We start from the raw sequence: 14,947 nt of genomic DNA, 5'->3' as shown, positions 1-14,947 counted from the left end.
TTCAATATCATATTTTCAAATCATAACGAAACATAAGAAAACTTACGTCCTTTTGAAGCTCTTGTCGATAGAAACACAGTACCAAACTCGGATTAAAATTCTGACGGTCGGATCTTGTACAATCAAGTTTCTAAAATGAAAAGCTTGAGAATCTGAAATGGAGTCTTGGTTTTCTCTGAAATTTCCGAGGGAGAAATGAATACATTTACATATAACTTTCATGGGAAAGACATGTGGCTCATTCTTTGTACAGCACGTCTCGCGCATATGCGCGACCATCATTGGCGCATATGCGCGAGACCTACTATCTCGTGGCGCATATGCGCGAGACCTACTATCTCGTCGCATAACTCTACAACTGCTCGCGCATATGCGTGCCCTGTCTTCGCGCATATGCGCGAGACCCACTGTCTCGGCACTTCTTTTCTTCACATGCTCGTGCATATGTACGCCCTCTTCTCGCGCATATGCGTTAGGTCTTCTGCCATGCTCGCGCATATGCGCGGTTCGTGTCGCGCATATGCGCGAGACCTTCTGTCCTCGCACAAACCATATCACATGTTATCTCAAATCGTGCCTCGGATTTGTCCTTCTATAATCACATCAATTCATAATCAATAATCGCATATTAAAAGAATAAAATCTCGGGCATTACAGTGTGCGAGGAAGCTTAGGCGTTCCTAGCCAGCGTTGTATCAGTGACATGGCCATTCAGTCAGAAACTGGAGGGCATTGATGTAGTGAGGGAGTTCTCCGGAGTTTTCCCTGACGATGTTGCAGGCATACCACCAGACAGAAAGGTGGACTTCTCTATTGAGCTCATGCCAGGGACAGTGCCGATATCTAAGGCACTCTACCGATTAGCGCCAGCAGAGATGAAGGAGATCAAGGATCATATTCAGGATCTGCTAGACAAGGGTTTAATTCGCCCTAGTTTTTCTCCCTGGGGCGCACCAGTTCTTTTTGTTAAAAAGAAGGATGGCAGCATGTGACTGTGCATTGACTACAGAGAGCTGAACAGGGTCACAGTTAAGAATAAGTATCCGCTGCCGAGGATCGAGGATTTGTTTTATCAGCTTCATGGAGCCTCAGTGTTCTACAAGATAGACCTTCGATCCGGATACCATCAGCTGAAGGTGAGAGAGTCAGATGTGCATAAGACAACCTTCAGGACACGATACGGGCACTATGAGTTCTTGGCGATGCCCTTCGGTTTGACGAACGCGCCAACGATCTTCATGGATCTCATGAATCAAGTGTTTCAGCCGTATTTAGATCAGTTAGTCATTGTATTCATTGATGATATTCTGATCTATTCAAAGAGCAGGGAGGAGCACAGTCAGCATCTGAATACAATGTTACAGACTCTACAGGATAGACGATTGTATGCCAAGTTCAGCAAGTGTGAGTTCTGGCTTGACAGGGTGGCATTCTTGGGCCACATTGTATCGCAGGATGGCATAGAGGTCGACCCCAGTAAAGTAGAGGCAGTCAGAGATTGGCCAGTTTTGAAGAGCGTGACAGAGATCCGCAGTTTCTTGGGATTGGCAGGTTATTACAGGAAGTTCATCCAGGGCTTCTCTTCTATTGTGGTGCCTATGACTGCCTTGACGAAGAAGAACGCCAAGTTTATCTGGTGATCTAAGTGCCAGGAGAGTTTTGATAGACTGAAGCAGGCCTTGACCACCGCACCAGTTCTAGCTATGTCATCAGGGCAGGGAGAGTTTGTGGTATATACAGATGCTTCTAAGCTTGGGTTGGGCGCAGTTCTGATGCAGCAGGACAGAGTGATAGCCTATGCGTCCAGACAGCTGAAGGTTCATGAGAAGAATTAACCGACTCATGACCTGGAGCTAGCAGCAGTGGTATTTGCCCTAAAGATCTGAAGACACTATCTGTATGGAGAGAAGTGCATGATTTTCATAGATCATAAGAGTCTGAAGTGCTTCTTCACACATAAGGAACTGAATATACGATAGAGGATATGACTTGAGCTGGTGAAGGACTATGATTGTGACATTAGCTACCATCCGCGTAAGGCTAATGTAGTTGCAGATGCTCTGAGCAGGAAGCACGCAACGATTTCCCATCTGTCAATGCAGAGACCACTACAGGCTGAGATTCAGAGATTTGAGCTTGCAGTTTATGCCAGGGGCGAGGCCCCGAATCTTGCTACTCTGACAGTACAGCCGACTCTGAGAGATAGAATCCGAGAAGGGAAAACTTCTAATGAGCAGTTACAGAAGTGGAGACAGAGGGACGAGGTTAAGGGCCAGAGACTGTATACAGTTGTGGACGGCATAGTCATATATGGGGACCGCCTTTGGATTCCTGACAGTGATTCACTTCAAGCAGATATCCTGAGTGAGGCCCACAGCACCCCGTACTCCATCCATCAAGGGAGTACAAAGATGTATAAGGATCTACAAACTCTGTATTTGTAGAGACCAAACTCAGTACAGGTAAAACTCATGCATTTATTTAATTGTTAAATCATTTACTTAAGTTTAAAATGATTTATAGCGATGCATGACCTATTTAAATTTCATTATTTTAAATTATTTATGTTTATGTGATGCACATTAAAATGCTTTCTCAAGTTTCATGTTTTAGGCGATCATTCGATGCGGGATCGAGGAAAAGAGACTTGCGACGATTTTTGGCGATTTTAAAATGTGGTAATTCATTTTAAGTGAGAATTGGGGCATTTTAAAAGATTTATTTAGTTTTACCATTTTTAAACGCCTAATTTAATTATTAGGTGATTTTATGATTTTAAAACTTTTAAAAGATTTGTCACTTGTACACTTTATTCTAAATTAAGAGACTTTATTTAAATTTAAAGAAAGGTTAGTGTTTGATTACCATCTAATTAGTGGTTAATTAATAATTAAGCAATTTTTTCTCCTAATTAACACTAATCACACGAACATACTCTTTTACACACACTAATAATTGGCTAACACACACATACTTCATTATTCAGATTTTTATATTTTTGAAAGAGAAAACATAGGGTTCTTGTTCTAGAGAGCAGCCACCCCCTTTCTCTGAATTTCCAGAAAGTTTTCGTCAATTTCATTGTAAGAAAATCGCGCCACGTTCGTCCCGAATCGTCTCTCGCATCCTTCCCGCTTCGGTGTCGTCGTTCGGTAACGTTAAAGATTTAAAGACATGTATATTCTGTTTTTCCTACGTCGATCTAGTCATATTATGTGTTGCAATGTTTTTATGCAAGAAAATCCATGTGTGATGTAAATGGTTTGAGCAGAAAATTGTTTGATCAATCTTTGCAACGTTTTTAGATCTCAGAATTTCGTTTTTACTATATTTTGAATTACTGTGATTTTTTGGTCGAGAGTTTGGGAAAACTTTCAACATATGAAACATAGAACTTTTTGATACCTTCGATTTGATATAAAATTCGAAATATTTGGATGAAAATTGTGTTAGTTATGATCTTTTTCGTGGGACTGCTCAAACTGCATTTTTCTAAAAAATATGTTATTGATGTGTTCTTGAAGTGTTTGAGTTGAAGGCTTCGTTGGACATCGCTACGCCAGCACTACTGCATTTAGACATGATGTGGGATGTTTTTAGATACTATTTGAGGTTTCGTTTTGAGTCGGGGATGGCTTGGGAGACAATAGAAGTTGTAGGAAGATAATGGTGTCGAAATTGGGGAATTGTGTCGTTTTGTTGTTTATTGTCGACATTGGGATTGTGGGATTGTTGGCACGGGTTGAAGTCAATACCTTAGCGTCCTAAGATGGGTTTCTAAGTATCAATTCTTAGTCCATTCAATTGAGTTGGGAGAATTAAGCACAATATGAAAATTTCCGCAGGTTTGTTTTCACCCGAGGCTAGCCGGACCCCTACACGGACTCTAGCACGGGGTCAGTGCCCTTGTTTCTTCTGAAGTGCCATTTTCCAGTGCTTACATGGACCCATAGACGAACCCTAGCACAGGGTCCGTGTCCTTCCTTCTTTTCGATGTGTCTTTCTAGAGTCTACACGGACCCAGAGTCGGACCTGGAATAGTTTAGGCTTCCCTTTGAGATTTGTTTTGGGGTTCTATGTTATGGTTTAGTATGATTAAATGAGATCAAGTCCCGAGTAATTTAGAATGTCATAAGCTATTTATTTGATTCAGTGGTGAGTACGAATACCTATGTCTAAGTTATGCAAGTTAAGTGTTGAAATTCATGATAATATGTGCAGCAGTGGCCCAAGCGAGATCCAACGAATCCCTCAACGCCAAGTAAGTATGTTCGACGTGCAAAGAAAATTCCTTTAAGGTATGCTAAATGTCTTGTGACCAAATTATGTATGGGATCGGAAAGCGGTAAAGTATGACCAGAGACCAATCCACCCCGTTAAATTATGAACGGGTTTAGATCAGGATTGGAAAGCGGTAAAGTATGACCAGGGACAAATCCACCCATTAAATTATAAATGGGGATCTCGTGTATGTGGTAGTGGATCTTCCCTGTCAGCCCAGTACTGTGGTTTAGTCTGATCAGGCGTATTTATGTATGGGTCACTTGCTTTGAAACATGCCTCTACGCAAATGATGAAGTTTATGTATGTTCAAGTATGTACGATGTAAGCATGTTTAAGAAAAATTTTATGTTGATGGTATGTTCAAGTTCATGTATGTAAGTTAAAGTTCAAGTATGTACGTCCTATTTTAAAGTTGCATGTTATTTTATTGCGTATTACTCGTTATTCTCAGTTTATGCATGTTGAGTCTTTAGACTCACTAGACTTGATCGATGCAGGTGAGCATGAGTTTGAAGATACGAGAGGTGGGGACCAGTGAGCTGGCTTAGACTGAGCGGGAGGCTTCATAAGTTCATGCATTAGGGCTTTTAGTGGCATTTCACGCTCGAACGAGGAATGGAGACCGCAGAATTTCAGGAAAATTATTTTATCACATGATTTATTTTTATTGATTAATATAAGGTGTTTTAAGTGTATTTTTAAAAAATGGGATTTTATTAAGAATTTTTACCCGCATGATTTTATTTTTAACGGTACGCAAATTTTATCGAATCGAGGGACTTTTCGAGAGTTCGGCAAATATTTTCAAAATCTTTCCAACACAAAATATTTTTCGGGATTGTGTTTGAATTTAATGGGCCTACTTTAAAACTTATTAGGCTTAAGTATTATTTTAAACCTTTAATTAACAAGGTTAGGGCCCATTAAATTTTTAATTAACTATTTTATATAACCCTAAACACCACCTAACCTACTCATAACCTTCCACAGCCGACACTCACCCCTCCTCCCATTCAGAATTCTGTCGGTTTCAGCAAGGAGTTTCTCAAGTTGCCTCGGTTTCCACTTTTTCTTGCAAAGAAAATTCCCCCGAGTCTCCCTCACATCGTTCTTGTTCTTCAAACTCCGTAGGCACGCACTGTACTTCGTTTCTGCATCATACACCTTGTATACATGATGTTGGTTGATTATTTTCATGTAAAAATTTCGATCTCTATCATGCTTGCATGTTTTTGCGGTTTTGTCATGAAAAAATCACCTTTTTTACTGTTTTTCAAGGGGGCTGCAATATTAGATGTTAAGGGGCCGAGCATGGTGAAGTGAGGGTGTCTTAGGGTTTAGAATGGTGGCTGGTCGCCGTAGGATGCTTAACCGAAGGGATGCTTCAAGGAGATAGCTTGTTTTCTTGGTTGCTTCGGCGCACAGAGGTTAGCTAGCATCACCAGGGCCTAGCCGAGCCTTAGACCAGATCTTGGTGGGTCTGAGACAAAGCTTGGAAGGGCTCAATGTGTGCTGGAATCAACCCCAGGCGCTAGAGAACGTGAGGGAGGGAAACGAGATTTGGGTGAGCGTTGTGAGTACTCGCGTTCGAGGTGGGGGCTGTGGCTTGCATGGGTGAGCAGCCGTGAGTTCTTTGGGTTCAGAGGAGTCCTTGGATGGTCTAGGGAAGGTCGAGCCACCACTGGTCCATTTGGTTTCGATTTAGGGAAGTAAAAACGGAAGGGAAGCACGCTTAGGGTTTTAGAATAAAATTTGAAATTTTTCCAGCAGCCTTCTAGTTGTGGCCGAGGAGTGTAGGAGTGTATTATTGGGGTTTTTTAGGGTCTTTTAAGTGTTTTTAAGTTATGGTAAAAATTTGGGTAAATTTCGTTTAAGTTTTGAGTAGATTCGGGTTAAAACCGGGACCCCGGTCCAAATTTTAAAATGAATTAGTTAAGTTCTGATTTTGGCTCGAGATTATGTCTAGGAATACTTTTAAAAATATTTTGGGATATTTTAAGGAGTTTTGTAAGCTTCGGGACAATTTAAGAGGTCAATGGGTAAATGGTAATTTTTGGGTTTCCAGGGGCAAAATGGTCATTTTACACCCGGGGTGAGATTTTGGTCATGGCAGCGCCCTGAGCACAAATTTATGACATTTTAAATATTTATGCATCATGATTCACGATTTTTAAGATTTTGTGAAAATATACGTTGCATTCTTGAATTTTAAGAAAATTGCATTTTTGCGTGATTTTTATAAGTGATGGAAATGATAATGTTCTGAATGATGAAAATTAGTTGTGGCTATCAAAATATATGTAAATGTTTAAGATGTATAGGTAAATGCTGATGATGAGGCCTAGGCACAGTAAATGGGTAATCCTGTCACTGGTGTCCGACAATCGCCATGTACCGCGGTTCTATGTATGATGGATCCATCGTAAATGATGATGTACAATAGTCACCTCTAATGAACTGAATTCACCGATGATGAATGATGAATGATGAATGATAAATGATGAATGATGATTAACGATGAGCTGTCTTGATACGCCATGATTCCATATGGCACGTTTACCTTAAGCTTTTAAAGTTCATGAAATTTATGTTGAATATGATATTTTTCTCTGCTGTGTGCTATATATAGATATTTGTTATTTATGGTACAGGTGTTATGGGGACCCGGACGCTAATTCGATTCTTAATCATCTTTGGGACTAATTAATCAATTATAATAAACAGGGTCTAAATTTTTTTTTAACATACACTATTATATGCAGAACGTAATGGCATTCATCTATTATACATATCAGTATAAATTTAAGTACGAGTCCAGTAAGCATACATTTATTCAAATTAAGGTTTAACAACTAAACATCAAGTGTCCAAACCCTATTTCTAATCAAAGTCCGTAGTCTCCACTCTAATCATGATCTCTCTTCATTTCCTTGACCCTGAACATGTCCCACCTGTTGTCATGCACACATACAAACAAGACAACAGCCGGATAACTCCGGTGAGTATTATATTCCCAGTATAAATCAACGAAACATGCATTTCATATAACAGATATAAAAGCATGAAGCATACATTCATAACATGTATCGCAATCAGAAACATGAATCAACATCAAACTATAAATCATACTCTAAACATGTACCACAATCGGGAACACGAACTAGTAATACTATATCAATTCCTAAGAACATAATCCGTATAAACAGTCAATCAGACTCGTGACTCCACATCTAAGACTAGACTCATTCCTAGTCTAGGGATCCCGGTTTCCAGACGTTGGCATTCCATATCGATCACCAGTAATAGAAGAAACTCCAATTCTATCCACATCGATATGGTATCGATCACCAGTAATAGAAGAAACTTCAATTCTATCCACATCGATAGCCAATCGTCCGGTGACCTATACGTGATAGACTTTGGCACTTTTGCCAATTCACTATCTTGTGACATCGTGCAATGTGCCCGTGGCGATCCCGCCACTATCAGGCACTTCTGTCACAAGATTACTCGTCTAATAAATGCTTCCTATAAATCAATAGAACAAGCATATCAAATTAAATTAATGCATATAATAACAGTAAGTATGTGATTTAGGAAAACTCAAGTATATCCTACTTTAGTCGATCTCCCAATACCTCATTGACTTATACCTTTGTCTTCGCGGTCTGACGAAGTCGAAGTCTCGAAGTCAAATATGTCCATATCAATTTGAAATACAATATCGCATAGGCACAATCTCAATATGCAACTCAATTCAAAATATATTCTGATCAATACTCAAATCAAACATAATCTGATCAATATCGAATCAAGATACAATCTAATCCATATCGACGATATCACGATATAATCGAAGTCACTACTGAATCTGATCAATATCAACCCACTGATGTTTCGATGGTATAACAATACATTTTCGCTAACCCTGTCAGTCTCAACATCACAGATATAATAACAGCACTCAAAATCAATATCGGTACCATTCATAATCAATAACAATATAGTTCTGATATCGAATCTCAATCAAATCAACTCCGAAAATCATAACAATTACATAAGCAGTATGTTCTTCGATATGATTTCAATTACATACTGATCAGTATACCCAGAACACATAATATAAGTTAAATCACAATTCCCCCAATATCAAAATTTCAAACGATATCAGAATTCAATAAAACTTACGTTCCGTTGTAGCTGTCGTCGCTAGGAACACGGTGCTGTGCTCAGATTACAAATCAGATGGATGGATTGCTCGTAACTTAAATCTCATATAAAGCTTCCCTCGGTTCTTCCTTTCTTGATTCTGAGAGAAGAATTGTTTGTATATATATATATACACGTTGCATACGGGAGACCAAGTGTCACGTTTTTGTTTCGCATGCCTCGCGCATATGCGCGCCTTAGTCCTGCGCATATGCGCGAGACCCTACTGTCTCGGCCATGACAAGGTAATCGCTTCGCGCACATGCGCGTACTATCTCGGCGCATATGCGCCCAACGTTCTGTTTTGCATCTTGGTTACTGGACTGCTCGCGCATATGCGCGCACACAAGCCGCGCATATGCGCGAGACCTACTGGTCACGCATAATACCTTCAACACAACTCGCGCATATGCGCGCATATGCGCGAGGTCTTCTGTCCCTCTCGCGCATATGTGCGCCTCTGTGTCGCGCATATGCGCGAGGTGTACTGTCCTCGCACAAAATTCGTGTTTTCTTCCATCTTTTCGGGTCTAATCCTTTCCGTCTAAAATCACATCAATTATCCCCAAATCATTTCAGATAATCTCCGATTACGATAAATAAAATACCGGGCATTACATTTCTCCCACCCTAAAATTCGATTTCGTCCTCGAAATAACAGGCAATTAGATCATATCACAGGTAATCATATCAACCAGGAAGAAATGTATAACGGAAGTTCATCAGAAACTCATTTCAATGAACTAATTCCAGAATCTTTATCTCATCTCATATTCTATTTTTCAATTAGCTTCTTCAATATCATAACGATTCCATTGAACTTTCACAAACGGAATAGTCTTTATTCGGAATCATTTTTCTTTTACTGATTCTGATTTCAAATCTGGAATAATGCTTCAAGAAGTATAATCTCATAATACCACTCGAAATAACTGATAATAGAATCAATTTCACAATACTGGCTATACAACATCCGTATATACCAATTAACAGCTTATAACAACTCAATACCATCATCTCCTATCAATCAAATTTCAGGTATCACCGAGATATAATTCCCATCCGAAGAAAATCTGCAGTTCTCACTGTACAATGCCTCGAATGATGCTACCTCGATACTCCCTTGATAACTATCATTATACGATAATTTACAAGTGACAATAAATCATGTCAACTAGTGCTAAAGTCCAGCACCACAGTTCCTAGATATTCTCCAGAATCAGGATAGTTCGCTCCGACTATCCGTTGATCTATAAATGATAGGTGAAAGATCTTGTTGTATATTCAGCCAAAAGTACAAAATCAACTAAAACTCAAGGTATGATAACATCAACTTTGGCATTCAGTGCAATTTGCCTACTTTTCTGACATACAACTCCGTCGTCTGATCATGCCTGTATATCTTCATGTACAAAATAACATATACAGCTTCGAGCAATCTGACAATCACAATCATATCACATCACAATCTTAAAAATATTGTCATAGTTCCATAACAAAATCCATACAAATGTACTCCCATTTCTATTCAGGAATCAATAATTTATATAACCAATCTCCTGGTTCCTCTCGTTCTCTCCTATTGATGGACAAGATAGACATTTCAGTAAATTCTGCCACAATTGATCTCATCTGTTTCCCTAACATCAGTCATTTCAAGTCATTATACATTTGTCTATCATCAGAATACATGGTGAATCAAAGATGGCGCACTTCTAATCATACCTGTTGTTTCCAAATCCAACACATCTAACACCACAAATCGGTTATTCATATGTCATACAGTATTACATACCTGATATTCGGATCGATCCTCTATTCTGATCATTGAAATCAAGATCTAAACATTCTGAACATTCTGATCAAACTTCTGAACTGCTTTAATTCCCGAAATCAGCTTTGGTTTAACTCACACCGTATAGAATCTCAACGATATGTAATCTATATCAAATACTGAGTTATAAGATAACAAGCCTCAAGCAGATTCAATACAACAATCGTATATAATATCCTGCTAAATTCATACAACCACAAATATCTAACACTGATATCAATCTCAGCCACTGATTACGGCTTCATTCTGCGTAGATTAACAGATACATCATCTTCAGATATAACAGGCTCTGAATAAAATCTGTCTAAATCAAGATTCGCAATTCAACAGTTTCTACATACAACTTTCCAATTCTCAGAATATTCAATACAAACTATTCGATTCAGTCGGTCATATGCTGCAAGAAATCAAAATATCATAAATATATCGAGCATAAAATCATTAAAATACCTCTGAACACAGGATTCATCCACCCATAACTGAACTGATAAAGAGAACTGAAGTATTTTACAGAGAAACACACAATCAGATGTAACTCTAACTCTCAGGCAGTAAAGCTTCTGACTTATATTTCAATTTTTCCAATTCAATTAACATCATTCTGTATGAAATTCTAACAATAGGAACAGTACCTGATATCAAATCAAGGCTGAAATCACTTTCCTTGATAAACGGCAAACCCAGAATCTTATCTAGGAAGACTTTAGCAATTCTCCTGCTACTGGCAGATCAGTCCATGATACGCTCAGTTTCAGTAATCCACTGAATACATAAGGAATTACTCCATTCCTTTCGATAATCATCGAGTCATAGAGAACACGGGTATCAAAGGAATCCTAAATCCAGAATCCTTACCGTATAATGTTTATCCTTCGGCCATGTCAGGTCCGAATCTTACCATCTCCTGGCAAGAATCTACAATAGTTCTGTACTTGTCAATACATCGATATCAATAATGCAGTCAGAATCAGACAACACAAGTACAACCCAGTATAACTCAATCTCATTCCCATCTTACTGCAGGATATGATATCTCACAGAATTCACTGATATAAAACTCTTCCCAAAAAGGTAAAGAGATAACAACTACCGCAGATACAGACTCAACAGATAAAGCATACATCAATGCAATTCATTCAGAAATCATGTATAAGATGTACGAGAATCTCCCAATATATATGCAACAAAATCATAAAAGAACAGATACCTGTCACTACATCATCAAGTGCATCCTGGATCTGTTTCTCGGTCACTACAACCAGATGCCTCTGCTCCCTGGAATCTTCGGGAAGCTCGCTGTGAACATACTCTAGCAAAGTGTCCTTGCTGTCAACAGATGTTACAACTACCAGACACACCTTGACATTGCTCTGTGAGATGTCTTCCTCCACAGGCTCTACAATACACTCCGGTATAACTCGAGCTAGAACCACTGGAGCTAGATGAACCGCTCCCTAACTTCTTGAACTGCTTCTTTCGAGCTTTCAACTGTTCTTTATTTTCACTACTGCTGCTACCAATCTCGATTCTGGGAGGTAGTTGTTGTGGTCTCGGTGTTGAAAAAACATACGAAGCTTCCTTTTGTCTCATCAGAACTGTTTCTGCTCTTCTGGCTCTGTTCAGAGTATCAGCAAAGTTATTCGATTGTTTCACATTTACCAATGTACGTATCTCCGGATTCAATCCCTGGATGAACTGATCAAACATAGCTGCATCATTTCTAGCCACGTGAGGGGCAAAACGTAGCAAGGTGAAGAACTTGGCCAAATACTCATCAATATTCAACTGACCATGTCTCAGATTTGCAAACTCTGCACCTTTATCCTGTCTGTATGATACGGGGAAGAATCTTTGATAGAATTCAACTTTAAAAATTTTTCACGTAATCACTGAACTACGCTGTTCTAAAGCTTCTTTGGTTACCAGCCACCAACTCCTTGCGACTTTCCGTAACTGGTGCCCAATCAGTTTAACTCTACAATCATCTGTGAAACCCAGGAATTCAAATAGCATTTCTATATCCTCTAACCAATTCTCACAATCGACTGGCGTCTCAGTACCCTTCAGAATCGGCGGTTGAAATCACTGAAACCTCTTCATCATTGTTTCCATCGGAGTTTCTGACACATCCATCTGATTACTCAAAGTACTACTCGGTTCTCGAATTCTTCTTGGAGGTATATCTGATAATCACAAGAGTTAGCAATCACATGAGACAAATCCGTCTCAGTCCCTTTCCGATCAGCTTACCTCTGATCAAGAATCGGTTCTGATTCGTCCTCAATTAATACACATTACCACATCAACTCAGATATTCAGGTAACATGTATCTTCAAACAAAACAGTAAAACATACTGCACTATTAGCGTATACAATGTAAGTCAACATTATAATAAATCACATACTAGCAATCACATGCAAGGAAAGAAAACTCAATCTACCCCGCTCACTAGCCTCTATCTCAGTCTCAAAAGCCTACAGTTCTGGACCTATTGCTCTGATACCACTTTTTGTGGGGACCCGGACGCTAATTCGATTCTTAATCATCTTTGGGACTAATTAATCAATTATAATAAACAGGGTCTAAATTTTTTTTTTAACATACACTATTACATGCGGAACGTAATGGCATTCATCTATTATACATATCAGTATAAATTAAAGTACGAGTCCTGTACAGCATACATTTATTCAAATTAAGGTTTAACAACTAAACATCAAGTGTCCAAACCCTATTTCTAATCAAAGTCTGTAGTCTCCACTCTAATCATGATCTCTCTTCATTTCCTTGACCCTGAACCTGTCCCACCTGTTGTCATGCCCACATGCAAACAAGACAACAGCCGGATAACTCCAGTGAGAATTATATTCCCAGTATAAATCAACGAAACATGCATTTCATATAACAGATATAAAAGCATGAAGCATACATTCATAACATGTATCACAATCAGAAACAATAATCAATATCAAACTATAAATCATACTCTAAACATGTACCACAATCGGGAACAAGAACTAGTAATACTATATCAATTCCTAAGAACATAATCCGTATAAACTGTCAATCAGACTCGTGACTCCACATCTAAGACTATACTCATTCCTAGTCTAGGGATCCTGGTTTCCAAACGGCATTCCATATCGATCACCAGTAATAGAAGAAACTTCAATTCTATCCACATCGATATGGTATCGATTACCAGTAATAGATGAAACTCCAATTCTATCCACATCGATAGCCAATCGTCCAGTGACCTATACGTGATAGACTTTGGCACTTTTGCCAATTCACTATCTTGTAACATCGTGCAATGTGCCCGTGGCGATCCCACCACTATCAGGCACTTCTGTCACAAGATTACTCGTCTAATACATGCTTCCTATAAATCAATAGAACAAGCATATCAAATTAAATTAATGCATATAATAACAGTAAGTATGTGATTTAGGGAAACTCAAGTATATCCTACTTGCGTCGATCTCCCAATACCACATTGACTTATACCTTTGTCTTCGCGGTCTGACGAAGTCGAAGTCTCGAAGTCAAATATGTCCATATCTATCTGAAATACAATATCGCATAGGCACAATCTCAATATGCAACTCAATTCAAAATCTATTCTGATCAATACTCAAATCAAACATAATCTGATCAATATCGAATCAAGATACAATCTAATCCATATCGACGATATCACGATATAATCGAAGTCACTATTGAATCTGATCAATATCAAACCACTGATGTTTCGACGGTATAACAATACATTTTCGCTAACCCTGTCAGTCTCAACATCACAGATATAATAACAGCACTCAAAATCAATATCGGTACCATTCATAATCAATAACAATACAGTTCTGATATCTAATCTCAATCAAATCAACTCCGAAAATCATAACAATTACATAAGCAGTATGTTCTTCGATCTGATTTCAATTATATACTGATCAGTATACCCAGAACACATAATATCAGTTAAATCACAATTCCCCCAATATCAAAATTTCAAACGATATCAGAATTCAATAAAACTTACGTTCCGTTGTAGCTGTCGTCGCTAGGAACACGGTGCTATGCTCAGATTACAAATCAGACGGACGGATTGCTCGTAACTTAAATCTCATATAAAGCTTCCCTCGGTTCTTCCTTTCTTGATTCCGAGAGAATAATTGCTTGTATATATATATATATACACGTTGCAAACGGGAGACCAAGTGTCACGTTTTTGTTTCGCATGCCTCGCGCATATGCGCGCCTTAGTCCCGCGCATATGCGCGAGACCTACTGTCTCGGCCATGACAAAGTAATCGCTTCGCGCACATGCGCGTACTATCTCGGCGCATCTGCGCCCAACGTTCTGTTTTGCATCTTGGTTACTGAACTGCTCGCGCATATGCGCGCACACAAGCCGCGCATATGCGCGAGACCTACTGGTCACGCATAATACCTTCAACACAACTCGCGCATATGCGCGCATACTCCTCGCGCATATGTCGCGCATATGCGCGAGGTCTTCTGTCCCTCTCGCGCATATGCGCGCCTCTGTGTTGCGCATATGCGCGAGGTGTACTGTCCTCGCACAAAATTCGTGTTTTCTTCCGTCTTTTCGGGTC

The sequence above is a fragment of the Primulina tabacum genome, chromosome 3 (assembly GCF_025594145.1).
Source record: "Primulina tabacum isolate GXHZ01 chromosome 3, ASM2559414v2, whole genome shotgun sequence".
Lineage (NCBI taxonomy): Eukaryota > Viridiplantae > Streptophyta > Magnoliopsida > Lamiales > Gesneriaceae > Primulina > Primulina tabacum.
The sequence above is the reverse complement of the archived record's forward strand: the minus strand, read 5'-3'. Positions refer to the sequence as shown.